This window comes from Cervus canadensis, chromosome 4, assembly GCF_019320065.1.
Source record: "Cervus canadensis isolate Bull #8, Minnesota chromosome 4, ASM1932006v1, whole genome shotgun sequence".
Taxonomy (NCBI): Eukaryota; Metazoa; Chordata; class Mammalia; order Artiodactyla; family Cervidae; genus Cervus; species Cervus canadensis.
In genome coordinates, this window is record NC_057389.1 from 70,715,824 (window position 1) to 70,734,285 (window position 18,462).

Genomic DNA, 18,462 nt, shown 5'->3' on the forward strand with positions numbered 1-18,462 from the left:
AGTCACAAACTCCTGATTTATACCTCCCTGCCATGGTTCCCCTTTGGTAACCATGTTTGTTTTTGAAATCTGTGTCTATTTCTTTTTGTAAATAAGTTTATTTGTATCATTTTAAAAAAATTAGATTCCACATATGAGTGATGTTCCATGATATTTGTCTTTGCCTGGCTTACTTCATTTAGTATGATAATCTCTGGGTCCATCCATGTTGTTACAAATGATATTCTTTCTTTTTATGACTGAGTAATATTCCATTGTATATAGGTACCAAATCTTCTTTATCAATACCTCTGTTAATGGACATTTAGGTTGCTTCCATGTCCTGGCTATTGTAAAGAGTGCTGCAATGAATATTGGGGTGTATGTATTAAATATCTTTTTAAATTATGGTTTCATCCAGGAGTAGGAGTATATTCCTAGGAGTAGGATTGCTGGATCATATGGTAGTTGTATTTTTAGTTCTTTATGGAACCTCCATACTCGTCTTCATAGTACCTCTATCAATTTATATTTCCACCAGCAGTGCAAGAGGGTTCCCTTTTCTCCACATCCTCTCCAGCATTTATTGTTTGTAGACTTTGGATGATGGCCATTCTGACTGGTATGAGGTAATACCTCATTGTAATTTTGATTTGCATTTCTCTAATAATTGTGTGGGCTTCCCTCTTGGCTCAGATAATAAAGAATCTGCCTGTAATGCAGGAGACCCAGGTTTGATCCCTGGGTTGGGAAGATCCCTTGGAGAAAGAAATGGCTACCCACCCCAGTATTCTTGCCTGGAGAATCCCATGGACAGAGGAACCTGGCAGGCTACAGTCCATGGGGTCATAAAGAGTTGGACGTGACTGAGCAACTAACCCTTTCACTTTTCTCTAATAATTAGTGATGTTGACCATGTTTTCATGTGCTTTTTGACCATCTGAATGTCTTCTTTGGAGAAGTGTCTTCTTAGTTCTTTTTCTAAAAATTTTATTTATGTGTTTCTGGTTGCACTGGGTCTTCATCGCTGTGCCTGGGCTTTCTCTAGTTGCAGTTAGTAGGGGCTACACTTTGTTGTGGTGAGTGGGCTTCTCACTGTGGTGGCTTCTCTTTCTGCAGAGCACGGGCTCTGGGTGGGAGGGCTTCAGTAAGTGCCACATGTGGGTTCAGTAGTTGTGGTGTGTGGCTCAAGAGCACGTGGGCTTCAGTAGTTGTGGTAATTTCGGCATATAGGCTCAGTAGTTGCAGCTTGTGGGCCCTAGAGAGCGAACTCAGTAGTTGTGGCACACAGTCTGAGTTGCTCTGCAGCACGTGGAATCTTCCCAGACCAGGGATCAAACCTGTGTCTCCTGCATTGGCCACTGTCCCACCAAGGAAGTCCTCTTCTTAGTTCTAAGAGAAGGTTTTTCCTGTCACCAGTTGCCTTGCAGAACTGTCTCACTGATCAGATCATGTTTTCTTTCCACTGCCTTACCCAGTGACCTTGAGGCAGGTACCTTGGCTGGAGAAGAGCAGGGGTGTGGCAAGGGGGAAGCGCAGCAAGGTGGGGGAATGCATTCGGCATGTCTTGGAAGAAATGTACCACTTCAGAGCAAATTCTCAAGATTTGACCCCTGACCCTTGCACCTTTTAAGGCAGGGTACACCATGACCCTTTTGTGCCTTATTTCCTCATCTTTGAAATAGGAACAAAAACATCTTTTTCCCAGGTTAGAGGTGAGGATGAACGAAAGTGCTTGGCACAGAGCCCGGTCTGGAGGTGGTTATGATTTTCACGGAGTGACATCAACAGGCAGGACATGGTTTCTTGGGAATTCTCAAAATTCTCTCTGAACCAAGATGTCATGAAATGGAGCTCTGTTTCAACAAATTTTCTTTCTTGGTCATTGGGATAAGAGAAGGTTCTTGCCCTGGGAGGCTAAAGGAGGGCAATGGTAAGATCTAGATGAGATGTCAGCACCTCAGCTGTGTGAATTCTAGCTATGCTCCAATGCTCGGCAAGAGCTGCAGCATCAGCCTGGAAAGAGATAAAGCCCAGAGCCCCACATTGTAGACACTGGCACTTCCAAAGCTATTTCCGTGTGTGCAATTGAAAAATGTCAAGGCTGGCTGTTCCTGTCCATCCTGGTGTAGAGGTGGCCAGCGTTACCCAGCAAGAATGGCTTCAGGCCAGTGCAGATCCTCAACTAACCTGGAATCTCTTGTCTCGGAGAGTCTTCATGGGAAGCTCCCTTAGGGTATTTCTGTGCTGTACTTGGCCCAGGCTCCCAGCCCCAGGCTTGGTCTTCAAGTCTCGGTCAACCATGATGATGCAGCCTTAGGCCCCAGCTCTCACTGCAAAAGCCACCCAGGCCTTGGGAGACATACATGATGCCTCTTCTGTTCCCACCATCGTTCTATGTGGACCAGACCCTTGGGCTTTAATTGAGTCCGTTCCCTTTCCTGTGCTCCTCCCACTGTGATGGGAGGGAGAATGAGGCTCACTGTAATAAAGTGTGAAAGAGATAAGCGGAAGCAGAATCTGGGCTAAAAATTCATTTTTCTTGTTGCCGTATTTCTTTGCTTGTTATAGCTTCTTCATACCCTAGAGCTCTTGTCAGCGACCCATTTTGTGAATGGAGACATTTCTACTTTGAAGTCATAATTTATCCTGCAAGAGCTGCTAAAAGAAGCACTTTTAAACTCAGATCTGAGTGTAGGCTGGGAATTGTAAGTCACCTCCAAGCACTTGGGTAAATTGCAAAGGGTAGAGTCTTTTTACCTCCGGGAGTCAATTTTAACTTATTGCTTTTTTTCTCTGAAGACAGTTTTCTCAAACATTTTCTCCTCCTTGCTTTCATTGCATATTCTGACTTAGGTGGTACGAATGAGCCATCCGTGATTTACTTATGACCTTTAGTTTGCTGTTAACTTGTGGCTACCTTATCATTAACCATCTAGCTAAACAAGAGTTTTAAAAATTAACCTATGGAAGGCCTCAAGAAATACTCTATTTTTCCAACCTATTCCAAGACAATTGCAGTTACTGCCAGCCATCTCTCTTCCTAATAAGCCTTAGAAAGAGAATATGGCAGAGAGGGTAAGAACGTGGATGCTGGCATCCACATGCCTGGATTCAAATGATGACTTTATTATTTGTCAGCTCTGTGATGTAGGGTAAGTTGCTTAACCTCTCTGTGCCTCAATTTCCTCATCTGTGAATGGAAGTAAAGTTCACACCTTCCTTAGCTGTTGCAAGTAGTAAATGAGTCAAGATACCCAAAGATTCTGGAAGTTGCTGGACACATAGAAAGGAAAATGTAAGCACATCTTCTTCTTATTAAATTGTCTTGTAAATGTGAAACATTTGAGTGTTGGAAAGAAAGACATCCAGATGGACCAGGAAAGCATATATTTGTAAAACAGTTATCTTGTATGGTTTGATTAATATTCAAATGGCTATGAGAAGCAAGTCAGATTTAATCAGAGGTGTTCCTAGAATAGATTTAGTTATTGAAAGTGTTTTGTTTTTTTGTTAAATTAAATCGGAGGCATTATCTATTTAAATCTTCTGGTTCTTATTACAATGCTGTTTTGAATGTCATGTTTTAAAGGTTGAAAAGAATGTCTTCAATGTGTGAGTTTGCATAACACAACCACCTGACTGAATAGGGCTATATTAAGTGGCCTGCTTGACTCCCTAGGGGCCCCCCCTACCTTTCTACCTTCCTACATGCTCTCGAGAGAGCGACATGTAGCACATGTTATGCAAGCTCCAGAGAAAGATAATAAAAACACTTCTCTGTCTCCATATGTTATTGCTTTTTCTACACACTGAGTTTTCAGGGTAACTGTCTTGTTGAATTTGCCTATTGCTGACAAAGCTATTCAGCATTAAACAATACTCTCTGCCATCTAGTAGAAGGCCAGATTTCCCTAAGAGAATTCTTTTGTGGAACCTTCAAAATGTCCCTTTGTTGCAACCACAGAAGGTCACAAGCGAGCAGCTGAACTGTGCAGCTTTTTATTAGATGTACACACATGCACACATATGCAAATGCATGTGTGTGCACACACATGTACACAGACACCCAGAGGCCTTGTGCCTCATTCCTTCACATTTTTCTGAGGTTGATTAGTGAAGAAATTTGGAAATAAATCTCTGCGAGCTTGGGGCCATGAATGCTTTATGTTTCCAGGAGCTCAAATGCATTGCAATTATTCCTTAATCTTCACAGCTTTTAGTAGGACTCTGTTATACCCATTTTACTGCCAGAAAGTCCAAGGAGAATTCTAGGAATTTAGCCAAATATTGGCAGCTGAATCACTGGACAGTCACAATTCAGCCACGTGGACTCAGGCATGTGTTTAATTGTTTGGATGCCCCCCAAAGGAAGGTCATGTTACTTGAATTTCTAGGGGAGGTGGAGAATGTGGGGAGGTTTGCACAGTTTTAACCTGGAGGCTCAGAGTGCTGGTTCCAGGATGGTGCCCTGGCTTCTGATCCCACGGAGAAGGTCAGGTCCTCTTGCATCTTGCTTTCAGAACCCACATATATCCTTGTCTTCTAATATGTATCATGTTGTCATCTTATGTTACTTTTGTGATCACCTGAATAATTATCTCCACCCTGAAGGCCAGAACTCCCTGAGGAGAATGTTTTACTGATCACTGTGTTCTCAGCACCCAGCCTGATGGCTGGCACAGAGCTGGTGCCTAGTAAATAGTGCCCTGTTGAGTGCGCTCCTCTTCATTCGTGTTTCTTGCGCCAGTTCCCTGTATCCTCTGTAGTACCACTGATTCAGTTGGTGATGACTGGGGCCAGACATGTTGGGGGGTCGGTGGCTAAAATGATCACATAAGCCTCTAGGCAGCCAGGGAGGTGTTATTCCGTCAATCAACACTGTCACAAGAATTTATTAGATTTGCACTTAGGCTTCCTTTGTGCTCAGTGCTAAAAACCGAGGGAAACATTGAAAAGAATAATAGTTTCCTTGCCTAGAGAATTTCAAAATCTAGCTGACAAGATGAGTTCTTATACAAATATCATAATTAAGTGATAATTGAAAAGATTAAAAAAAAATCCCAGACTGGGTCTAAGGGAAGTAAAGTTTCAGAGGATGGAGAGATGAAAGTGTTCTGAAATGGACAGAAAAGGTTCCTGTGGAGTGAGGAGGGATATGTGGGGTTGGGATTATCACAGGGCAGAGTGAGCCCTCCTGTGTGCGAAGGGGAGACCCAGTGAGCAAAGACCTGGGGACTGGCATGAACACGGCTGCTGTGAGGGCAGGAGAGGCCACCAGCCTGGCTGGCGGGGCCTGTGCTTGAGAGAGAGGGGGAGATCGAAACCAAATGTTGGAGAGACAGGTGGTCTGTGATTTTGACTCAGCCGGGTCAGCCTGGGACTTCAGTGCCCAAGGTCGAGGCGTGACAAGAGCTGGAGTGGTAGTGGGTTGGAGGGAGTTACAGGGGCTCATCCCAGCACCTCTATGCCACACTCTCCTCTTGGTTTCAATTCTACTCTAATCAGCACTCAGTTTTTTGACTTGAAAACTCCCAATGATGAACCGGCCTGATCTCTCTACAAGGCGGTGGTTCTCAAACTGGAGTGTGCATCACCCCCTTCAGGGATCTTATTTTGAATGAGGATTCCTGGGACTTGTCCCCCAGCACACACCCAAGTTCTGATTCCATAGGATAGTTCCGGAGGGCTTAGGGAGCTGCCATTTTTGCAAGAAGCCAGGGTGCTCCATAGACCACACCTTGAAAATATTGCCCTAAGGAGTAAGTGGTTCAAAGGAGCAATAAAAAACTTAGAAGATGGGCGGCCAGCAGAAGTCGTGTATAATAGAAGCAAATGTACGGTTCACCACTGTGACGCTGTTCTTTGATGAAGTTTAAACACTGTCCAAATAATTCTTAGCTTTCCCATTATCTAGGGGCTTACCTTAACTTGATAGTAGAGTGATATATATGGTAGACATGGAAACGATCCAGTTTCCAGAAGCTCAAATTGTGAGAATACTCAAGCTCCCCTTAATCCAAGGACATCCTGAGAGCAGCCACTTGAATTTATGCTCGGCTATCAGCTGGGCCCAGAGCAGCTCATTTTAAACTACAATTAGTAGCAAATTATAGTCAGACTGACTTTCAAAAGAGCTGGTTACATTCTGCTAGGAAACAATTTAAAGGATCAGATAGGTAGTGCCACTAAATCAGGCAGGCTCATCTGGCTCCCAAGACTGGGGCCTCCCTACCCTGCAAAGATGGATTCTTATTTAGCAGAAAGTCCCGGTTTGGGCTTTGGTATTCTCATCAGTGTTCACTGACAGTAGCCGGATCTGCCTGGAGAGGGTGCAGAGAACTCAGTGGCAAACGTGCAGAGTGGTAAGGATGTGTGTTCCTTCTGCAAATGGGGAGAACTGCCAGGGACTGTGGTACCCAGCGTCTTCAATCTTGTGATGTGACCTCTCCGCAAGCCTTGTTAGGAAGTCAAGAAGCCCCAGAGGTCACACCAAGGAGGGAAACTCCTCTGTCCACTCATTCAGCATACACTAAAGAAAGGCCAGACAGCGCCGGGTAAAATCATGCCCCTGGGCTCCCTACAAAGTCACGCCATTCCAGTGTGATGACTGGAATGCTGTCAGCTGATGTAGTCCTGTACAGAGCTGGAATGTGGGGTGTGCAGAGTGGGGTACAGTTTTCAATGGGTCAGGTGAACCTCCTCAGAGTTATAATTTGAGGAAATTGTAAAAGGTATTTCATTTCTTCTATCACAGCTATGGGGGTGCGGTGGGGGAAGCCGCTGCAATGCTTATTTCACCAGAAGTTTATTTCCTTTTGTTTCCCACTCTCCTGCAGTTTTATAATGAGAGCACAGCCATTTCACCTGAGATAAAAGCAAAGGGACGAACTCTTAATAGTGAAGGAAACATATTTTAAAACCAATACCACTCCTCTTTTTTTTTTTCTTTTTCCAAACCTGTCAGCAAAAAACTCTTTGGCTTTTAGTGATGCTAGTTGGCTAGAGTCAAGCATTCACTGGGGGAATGTGCAGGTTAAGTGAGTCCAGTGCGGCTGCCTTGGTTCATCCATGCCTGCGTGTAAACACCTATAATACCTAGAGTTAAGGAAACAAAATCCCCCACTTCTGTGAATCTCCAGCTAAAGGCACTAAAGGCAACTTCACCTCCTGCCAAGGACAACACAGGTCAAGGGAGAGAATGTTGTTGAACTACACTGAATTTGATTCAAAAGTCAACGCCCTTTTCAAAAATGTAAAAAATTTTGCTTGCTTTAAATATCTATCAGGCACTGAATGGGCGGGTCGCTGGCGATTCTCCAGGACCACCTAGTCTCTGACTACCACCCAGGTATCTTCCAGGCTCCAACTCAAGATAAAGGAGAGACACCTATCCTGAAACACATCTTGACTGTTTTCTTCTTTTATTCTCTTTCTTTGATTATTCTCCATTCACCGCTTAGCATGGACAAGTTTGCTGTCATAGAGGTGGCAGGAGATGAATTCAGTGTATTCATGTGCTGTAGTATACACCAAAGGAGAAAGTGACATGAACTCAGGGCCTTATGAACCCTCAGGCTTCCCTGGTGGCCCAGCTGGTAAAGAATCTGCCTGCAATGCAGGAGACCTGGGTTTGATCTGGGTTGGGAAGATCCCCTGGAGAAAGGAACGGCTACCCTCTCCAGTATTCTGGCCTGGAGAATTCCATGGACTGTGTAGTCCATGAGGTCGTGAAGAGTTGGACACGACTGAGTGACTTTCACTTTCAGAAAGTGACATGAACCCAGGGCCTGAAGACTCCTAAATGCTTCAGAGTGGAGGTAGGGAGATTTGTCTTCACTCTCCTGAGTGGGACTGCTGGGAATAGTGGGGGGTATGGTCATTCTTACCAACCTTGTTATTTTTTTCACTCTAATGCACATCACATCAGCTCTGTGAACTAGGTATTATTATCCACACGTGAAGAAAGAAGGCTCAAAGAGGTTATGTAATTTGCTCAAGACTGTGCATCTGGAACAAGCTGAAACAGGATCCACTTCTAACTTGGCCCAGGATTGTACCATCCATGCTGACCTCTAGAGACAGGAAGCTGCCCAGGGGCGGAGCCAGTGCTCTCAAAGGACACGCCCCCCCCTTATGATGGTTAATTCAGGGGAGGGGCTGTATGTGTCTCTCTCTCTTTCTATATATGTATATATGTATGTATGTTAGTCCCCAAGGACAGGGACACAGGTGAGAAGGGCTATTCTGCTGCTCAGCAGGCACGGCTCCTAACCACCTGCCCTAGTTCTCTCCTTTCCTCTTGGAGGATTTTTTTTCCCCCTCTGAAGTGACATTGGGAGGCAGAAGACTCTTGCAGAGGTGTTATGAATAATGACACTACTGTTATGTGCTGCATAAGCCGCCTGATTGCATAGAGCTATCAGTTACCTGGGTGGGGATGGGGAGGTAGAGGAAGGGAACAGTGCAGGCATCTTCTCTTTGGGCGAAAGAAACTCAGACCATCCTGCCTGTTGGGCGTATATACAGCAGGGCACTGGTTCCCATGTCCTTAGCAGAGATGTTTTTGCTGAAGCACTGTTATTTGCTTTTTCTGGATATCTATTTAGAGGTGGGTTTCCTCCCCCCAGGTGGCCCTCTGAATGGAGGTGGAAAAGGAGATGAGTGAGAAGGGAATTTACAAGTATTGTCCAGGTGCAGCATGTCGGGTACGTGGCCCCTTGCTTCACCTGCATTTTTAGAACCAGAGAGGACAGTGCTTGCTTCCTCTCAGCCCAGAAGACAGACTCAGATCCTCTGCATCGGTCATCTAAGACAACTTCTGTGAGAAAATGTTTTCTAATGTGGTACTTTTCTTGGAGGAAAACTTCTGAAGCGGAAACCCCATAATCTGGTTAGGATGTAATTTCTTCTTTCCTTTTGCTTGTTCTAGGTCTTTACTCATTCCGTTTGTCTTTTAAGACACTGGGACTTTAATTAATTCCACTTTTTCTTTATCTCCAGGGATTTGACTTTAGCTTATTTTAAGATGGCAGATTACCAAACCCTTTTTCTTCATCTTTCCAAAGATTTGCAAACTGCCAGAACTACTTAAATGCGGGTAATCTGAAGAAATGTTGGCTTACTCTATCCAAATATGGGTGTTTTTTCCCCCCTAGACGAGTACAAAATGACTTTTTGGAGTTGAGAGGAAACTGAAATTATTTTATTATTTTATGCAGGAAGACAGAACCCCGAGAAAGAGCAGAAAGTGATATAAGAATAACATTAGACTGGGGTGGAAGTTTCTCTAGGTTTCTATGATTTTAATTTTCATGAACGCTCGCCGCCCTTTTCCGCACAAACCTTGAATGCTGATGAATTGCTGCTGTTTTGAAAAGGGTGAAAAGTCAATCCACTGCCATGAGTTTGACTCACAGGATTATCACCAGAAGAAAGCCTATAAAAGTATGCTTTTCAATGGCCATGGCAGGCTTTTTAATTTCTTTGATAATTCCTCCACTGTTCTGTTTTGGTACAGCTGGGACTGACCTACTTTGTTCCTTCTTTACAGGGTTCTGCATAGTTATTAATAACAGGACGAGGAGGCTCTGATGTTCAAACTTGTCCCTGAAACGCAGCAAGACCTCTCAGCTTCAAATCCCTAGCCCGGCTTCATGAATTTTATTTACGCATTCATTTATTTATGTGATGTCTGGTGCCGAGCTGCAGATGAAAAATTAAAACGTAAATTCATCAGCAGGACCCAGAGCAGAGCTGGATTAAAATTTGAACTCCTGAACTTCGAGGCCCCTCCTGCCACAGAGAAAACAAGATCATCAGCTGAGCTCCACAAACAAAGGAGGAGCTTCTCTCTCCTCCCCCAACAACAGGCGAAAAGGCAGACCTGGGAACACTCAGGCTCCAAATGTCACTCACAACATCCCAAACCAAACAAAAGCAATGCGCCAAACAGCCACACAAACAGAGGCGGGTGGGACAGGCTTCTAGTAAGCTCTGGTCAGTTGCCAAAATTGGCTTCTGGCTGCTGGCCCTACGGGAATTACGTAATTCCCAGACAAGGGCCCTCAATTTCGAATTTCATCCTCTCATCTTAGACTTTTACTCTGAAGAGCTGGCAGCAAAAATAGGTGCGAATCTCACTTCCACTGATGCAGTCAGGCTGCTGATTTCTATTAGGCAATTTTGTTGTTCAAGCCATTGGGATGATGTTGGAAGGAAATGCCCTGTTTGTGAGATAATAGAATAAGCCCACTCCCACCCCCACCAAAGTAACCGGATTGCCCTCCATTTTATACTCCTGGGTCATCCATGACCGATTCTCTGAGATCAGTAAATGCGAGTGTCCACAGTGGAGGACCTTGCATATTTCACCCTTCCACAGTGGGGTGGCAGGCTCTGACCAAAGAACAGAGCTGATGTGCTGGGGTCTTGCTAAACAGAAACAGGAGGCATAGGAGAGAGTTGAGGCCGGTGGCTGCTATCAGAAGACATGACCCCTCTGAACCAGATACCTTACAGATGTCCTCTCATTTCCTACCCACAACAGCCTTATAACGTATGATTCTCTTTTCATAGAGGAGGAAATTGAGTCTCAAAGGATAAAGCAGCCTGCCTGCAATCACAGAGCTGGTTAGTATGGCTGGGGCCTGAAAGACTTCAAAGCTTATTCCATACCCCAGGCCAAAAAAGCTCTGCTATGTCAAGTTCAAGGGATTTAGGTAAAGCGTCCAGTGGCTTCATTAGTTCCATAGGACCCTGTGTGATTGAGCTGCTAAAGGTCTTTATTGCAAGCGTCAAGGCAGCCTCTGTGTTTTCTTATGGCTCCTAGCCATGTGTGGCCATTTACATTTAGATTAATTATGATAAAATCAAACCATTTAGTTCCTCTATCACACTAGCCACATGTCAGTGATCAGTAACCACATGTGGCTAGCAGCAGTCTTTCTGGACGGCACAGGCTTCTAGCATGTTTTCAACTTCACTGCCAGAAAGTGTTGTTGGCTAACGGTGGAGATGGAACATTCTAGTTGTTAATGGGACCTCCCCCTTGCAGCCTGCACTTGGTTCTTCTGGGCCTGAAATCCAGACCTATCAAAGCAGACATTCTAGTCCTACTCTGGGTTTCCACTGGGATAGGTTTCCCCTAAGCACACCTCTGACCTCTGTCTGCCTCTTTACTCAGTCGACTCCAGGGTGTCTGCTCCAGCAAATCAGATGCTTTGCTGATTTGGGAAGAATAACTTGAAATGGGTTACCCACAGAACAAGTTCTGCTGGTCCCCCAGGGCTCTGCTCCTGGGGTGGGCATGGTTTGGGGATGCCTGATGCCTTCTGTTTGCCTGTAAATCTACTCTCTAACCTTGTCCACCCTGCTCTGAGCTCCAGGAGGCTGGTCTACATCCAGGAGGTCCTTACATCTCTGTCAGACCCACTGTATCGTGTGATCTTACACTCCCAACTGTAATTTATGGCCAAGTGGAAGGGCTACATCCGGGAGACAGCACAGGCAGGGGCAGGGCCACAGAAGCCACACGAGCAGGTCGCCTGGTGTCTTCCCTCCCTCCCTTCCACTGATGCCTCTCCCTCAGTTCACACCTGTGTCTACAGGGCACGAGAAGGTCTATTGATGAGCAAACTAGCATCCTAACACGCAGGGCAAGGAAAGATAGAAGAAAGAGGCATGTCACTTCAGATTGGTAGGTGGCAGTTTTCACAAGCAAGGGAATTTACGTGGTAGGCTTGTCAAGACCAGTAGATCTCCAAACCAGACAGGCAGAATCCTAAAGTATATGTGGAGGCCTTAACTGAGTTCAGCCACATATACTATCCAGAGGGTCTCAACAACACATTGATCTCCCAAGGCTGTGTCTGTGAAAATGGCTCCAGCTGTGGAAATGATGAGCAACATGTACATTCCAAGGAGGGACGGGAGGTGGGGAGCCTCCCATTGCCTAAGTCCAGCTCTCTGGTCAACCAGAGGGCAGACCCTCTCTGTGACCTCCTCCAACGAGACCCCTGTGACCATCTGATGTTGAAGGTAAAAGGTCACACTGGTTCATAGATGGATTGGCTCCTCATGTGAGTGTAAACTGAAAGTGGGCTGCTCTTTTACAGTTCCATTCAGGGATGGCCCTGAAAGAAAGAGTGAAGGGAAATCCTCCCAACAGAGATTTGAGAGATGTGTCTGATCAGCCAGTATGTATGGAAGGAGAGGGCTTCCCCGGTGGCTCAGCAGTAAAGAATCTGCCTGCCGATGCAGGAGACATAAGAGATGTGGGTTCAATCCCTGGGTTGGGAAGATCCCCTAGAGTAGGAAACAGCAACCCACTCCAGTACTCTTACCTGGGAAATCCATAGACAGAGGAGCCTGGTGGGTTACAGCTCATGGGTTGCAAAGAGTGGGACACAACTGAGCATGCACTCACTCACGTATGGAAAGAGAAGTAATCCAAAGTAACAACAAATATCTGATTGATCAAGGCCTGGAAACAGGGAGATTGGAGGATTAAGGACCAGGAGATCTGGGGAAGAAGCCTGTGGAAGCATCCATGGGCTGGAGCATGGCATGTGACAGACTTCGTATCAGATATTAATGCTCAACAGAAAGCATGTATTAACCATGGAAGAGGCACTAAACAAGTTGATGAAGTGACTTAGCCAGCTGAATTCAATCCTTTGGATGGATATTCAGTACTGGCAAAATGCACTTCATGCCACGGTGTTAGGAATGAAAGCTGTGCATTGACTCAACAGCATGGGCTTCCTCTCATCAAAGCTGGTTTGCCACTGCTGAAAGCCTAGTTTTCTAGGAGCAGAGATGAGAACTGAGCTGCTGATTTGACACCGTCCCCTGTAGAGGCCCACCAGCCACTTGGTGGCAAGTCAATACATCAGACCTCTCCGATATTGGAAGGAGCAGCTGTCGGTCTTGACTGAATCAGCATGCACAGCAGATAGGAAATTGCCTGAAAGCATCTGCCAGTGTGACAGAGGACTTAGAGAGTGCTTGATCCCCTGCCACAGGGTTTTGGTGAGCTGAAGAGCCCGGTTATGGACCAGGAGGTGTGGCTGTGGGCACTTGACCTTGGAATCTGCTGACCTCATTACATGCTGCATCATCCAGAAATTGTTGTCTGTGTAAACAGCTTCTTAACGAAGATCCAGCTTAGAGATGTTAAACTGTGAGGATTGGCACCATCTTCTAGGACACAGTATATACCCTACACCAGCAACTTATAGGGGGCAGTGTCCTCAGTAGCAAGCGTGAATCTGGAACCTAGGCGTAGAAGTGGGTATGGCTCTGCTTATATCACTCTCAGTGACCCACTTAGGGAATCTGTGCTTCCTGTTACTCCATTTCTAAGCTTTGGGGGTTTGACTTCCAGAGGGAGAACATTTCTATCAAGAAATCCAGTTGGGTGTCCCATTAAGCTCTTAAGTTCTATCTACTGACTGACCCTTGTGCCAAAGTCTATCAAGCAAGGGAACTAGTTTCCATCCCAGTAGGAGTACTTGACCCTAATGATCAGCAGGAGGTAGGGCTGCTATAACATACAGGGGTGTCTCTTGGAACCCCCTTGCCCACTTTAACAATAAATGGATGAAGCAGTAACCATAGTCTGAGAAGGGCATAGTGACCAGGGGCTCAGATCATCTTGCTGATGAGGGCCAGGATGACCCCACCAGGGTAGACCAACAGAAGTGCTAGCCGAGGGGGAGAGGAATCTAAAATGAGGAGCAGAGTGGAGGGATGGTGTGTATCTGTTACCGAGAAAGCAGCTGTAGCAACAGGAGTTGGAATTCATGTCACTAACCTTCCTCTGGTAAGTTGACCCAGAAAAACAGGCCAGCCAGAATCCTGGAGAAGCTGTTCCTAGATTTTACTATTGAAGAGAGTGGATCCAGGTGGCTTAAGACTGAACTCTAGTGAGTACATTGGGGACTCTGCAGATCCCCTTTAAGAGGAGCTCATTCTCCCAGCTTCTGAGAATGGGAGTGACTTGTGCCTCTGAGATGAAGCCTCTCTGGGAATTGCCTTCCACTAAAGAGAGCAACAGAAGGGCTTCTCTGGTGGCTCAGTGATAAAGAATTCACCTGCCAATGCAAAAGATGTAGGTTTGATCCCTGAGTCAGGAAGATCCCCTGGAGAAGGAAATAGCAACCCACTCCAGTATTCTTGCCTGGGAAATCCCATGGACAGAGGAGCCTGGCAGGCTACAGTCCATGGAGTCTCAACAGAGCCAGACATGCCTAAACAAGAACAACAACAAAGAGAGCCACAGGTCATGCTGTCTGCAGGTCACACTCCAGTCCCAGAGGCAGCCTGCATCCAGTGTGTGATGAGGGTAAAAGCCCAGCTTCCTTGCATCAATCAAGCAGGACATCTGGGAAGGCTCATCCCAGTCTCTGGGTCAGATGAGACTTTAGATGACACTTCTTAGCGATTCAGCACCTCCCTGGCCCAGATCCACTTCTTCCCCTCTGCAACAGGCATAACTCTTGAGTGTAAGCCCCACTAAACTTCCTGTTTGCTAAATCTCTTTCAGAGCCCTTTTCCTGGGGTACTGACTTTGGACAGTGCTCTTCCTCAGCTCAGAGTACTTTCCCTGCTCACCCTGCTGATGGATTCTCTTTGAATTATCCAGATTTGAATGTGTCCTCCGAACGCTGCTGGGACCCTCACTTACTAGCACAGTGACACGGGGCAGGCCCGCTCCAAGCTCCAGACACCCCCAACTGATGGGTAAGTCTGCCTGGCTCTGAGCTTCACTCTCAGTAGGACCCCCTGCCCGCATATAGAATCTGCATCCTCAAACCTACAAAAAATCAGCTTGATTAAGACATTTTGGCTTCTCCATTAATTGTGTTTAAATTATTCATATTCAGAGCGTGAGTGGGGAAATACTCATTGGTGGCTTCCTCAGAAACCCCTGACCCCAAGGAGTGCAACTTGTACCAGATTTAGATGCAGCAACCAAGTGTTTGGCCTGATCAAGGGTTCCCTTTTGACTGCGTGTTTATTTCTGTGTTTGTGTGTGAGGGTATCTAGCAAGCTTGGCCTCCTTTCAATAGGACAGCCATTCCCCTCCCATCCCACACACACTGCCCCTCATGGGACCCTGACAGGATGAGCAGGTTGATTGAATCTCTTTGATTCTCAAGGTTATTTAAGATGTTGATGCGTTCTTTATCTAAAATCTCTTTTTATAATTTATTTTTTCATTGTATAATAAGTGAACTCATTCTCTTTGTTTAAAAAATAATTAAAGCATTCCAGATAAGGTGAAAATTCCTTTTGGCTGTGACACCAGTCCCAGTCCCCTCCCAGAAGACAAATTATTACCCTCCAGACATTTTCCAAGTTGGCAGTGTCTGTTTAAATTAAAGTTATTCCTTTTCCTTGACCTGGAAATTCTACTTTTCAGAAGTTACACTAAAGAAAGCTTCTTGAATACGCATAAGAAAGAATGAAGAAGGATATTTATGGCAGCGTTGTTTATAATAGCCGTAAAGGTAAGCGGCTTAGTAGGGGTCTAAATAAATTGTGGTATATTTTTAAATTGTCACTGGATGCAGTAGTGAACACAGTGAGGTGGCTCTGTAAGTGCTAACATGAAAAAAATCTTCAGGAAGTATAGTGGTGTGAAAAAGGAAGTTGCAGAATGGTAAATGTACTATGATTCTATTTTATCTGGGTTATTAAAATAATTGCCTAATAGAAACAACCTGGACTAAGAGTCCAGAGAGCAGTTGGTTTTCTCCCTGTCCAGCCTATCTCAGCCATTTCTTCCCGTTTTTCTTTACCATTTCTGCTTCCCTTTTATTCCACGTTCTCCCCTCTCTTAATCACCGCTTTTCATGGGTTAACATTGGAGCCAAATCTACATCCGGTGAACTGTTTCTGTTTACTCTCTTTATCAACTGGTTGAACTCAGTTGATGAACAACATGGCTAATCCAAACTGGTAGTTAAAGTGTCAAAATAAATGGGTGCATTGCCTGCGCCCCAGCTCACACGGTCGAATTGATGAATAATTAATTGAGCGGCAACATGATCTGTCTATGGAAACCTGCTCTCTTTGGCTACTCTAAAAGCTTCAAAGATAAACCAACAATTTGACAAAGTTATGAAAAATATATACATATAAAAGAAACTTCAATTGTGGGTTGAATAATAAAAGTCTAGTGTTTGCATTAAACAAAATGCGAATAGTATTATATTTTGTGTTACTGGAGCATGTAGCCTGAAGAATTCCAGTCTAATGGCTTCTTTTTATATTGGAGAGAATTGTGGCCCAAGGAAGTGAGGTCACAAAGCAGCCCTGATGGTTTAGCTGTTTTCTGATGACACATTTTTTAGACAGTAGTGATGTTCATTCTTCTTTACTCTGGTCCTCTCTCTCTCTCTGTGTGATATGACAGGATCTAAATATCTGCTCGTGTCCTCACGGGTCAGTGATTGAGGCACAATCTTTATGAGATGGATGCAAATGTCTGACACAGTCCTGAGTGGGGTAATGGCAGGAAGGACCAGCTCTGGGCCTCTCTAGAATTCTCCATTATGGTTTGATGATATTCCAATGCTAGAGGGTCTTGGAATAAAATCCTGTAGCCACAGGAATTAGACAATTGTAGCTGCAGAAAGAAACTTTGAAGTACGGTTACCACATAAATATAGGGCACCAGTTCAGTTTAAATTCAAGGTGAATAATGAATACTTTTTAAATATAATTATGCCCATATATTGCATGAGACAAATTTATACAAAAAAAGTATTCATTGCTTATCTGAAAGTAAGTTTGTTTGGGTTCCCTGTATTTTGTCTGTTGAATCTGTTAAGTCTACCCATGATACATGTAGAAATACTTAACTGGCAGTGTCTTACAACTTGACAGCACATTGTTTTGTGTGTTTCTTTGTCTTGCTGACTCTAAAATTACAAATTATGACCAATTCTTTTTTTTTTTTCCCCTTTATTTATTTATTTATTTTTTCAGTGGGTTTTGTCATACATTGATATGTATCAGCCATAGATTTACACATATTCCCCATCCCGATCCCCCCTCCCACCTCCCTCTCCACCCGATTCCTCTGGGTCTTCCCAGTGCACCAGGCCCGAGCCCTCGTCTCATGCATCCCACCTGGGTGGTGACCTGTTTCACCATTGATAATATACATGCTGTTCTTTTGAAACATCCCACCCTCACCTTCTCCCACAAAGTTCAAAAGTCTGTTCTGTATTTCTGTGTCTCTTTTTCTGTTTTGCATATAGGGTTATCATTACCATCTTTCTAAATTCCATATATATGTGTTAGTATGCTGTAATGTTCTTTATCTTTCTGGCTACTTCACTCTGTATAATGGGCTCCAGCTTCATCCATCTCATTAGGACTGGTTCAAATGAATTCTTTTTAATGGCTGAGTAATATTCCATGGTGTATATGTACCACAGCTTCCTTATCCATTCATCTGCTGATGGCATCTAGGTTGCTTCCATGTCCTGGCTATTATAAACAGTGCTGCGATGAACATTGGGGTGCACGTGTCTCTTTCAGATCTGGTTTCCTCAGTGTGTATGCCCAGAAGTGGGATTGCTGGGTCATATGGCAGTTCTATTCCAGTTTTTTAAGGAATCTCCACACTGTTCTCCATAGCGGCTGTACTAGTTTGCATTCCCACCAACAGTGTAAGAGGGTTCCCTTTTCTCCACACCCTCTCCAGCATTTATTGCTTGTAGACTTTTGGATAGCAGCCATCCTGACTGGCGTGTAATGGTACCTCATTGTAGTTTTGATTTGCATTTCTCTGATAATGAGTGATGTTGAGCATCTTTTTATGTGTTTGTTAGCCATCTGTATGTCTTCTTTGGAGGAATGTCTGTTTAGTTCTTTGGCCCATTTCTTGATTGGGTCATTTATTTTTCTGGAATTGAGCTGCAGGAGTTGCGTGTATATTTTTGAGATTAATCCTTTGTTTCTTCATTTGGTATTATTTTCTCCCATTCTGAAGGGCTGTCTTTTCACCTTACTTATAGTTTCCTTTGTTGTGCAAAAAGCTTTTAAGTTTCATTAGGTCCCATTTGTTTATTTTTGCTTTTATTTCCAATATTCTGGGAGGTGGGTCATAGAGGATCCTGCTGTGATTTATGTCGGAGAGTGTTTTGCCTATGTTCTCCTCTAGGAGTTTTATAGTTTCTGGTCTTACATTTAGATCTTTAATCCATTTTGAGTTTAATTTTGTGTATGGTGTTAGAAAGTGTTCAAGTTTCATTCTTTTACAAGCGGTTGACCAGTTTTCCTTGCTACTCTTGTTAAAGAGATTGTCTTTTCTCCATTGTATATCCTTGCCTCCTTTGTCAAAGATAAGGTGTCCATAGGTTCGTGGATTTATCTCTGGGCTTTCTATTCTGTTCCATTGATCTATATTTCTGTCTTTGTGCCCGTACCATACTGTCTTGATGACTGTGGCTTTGTAGTAAGAGT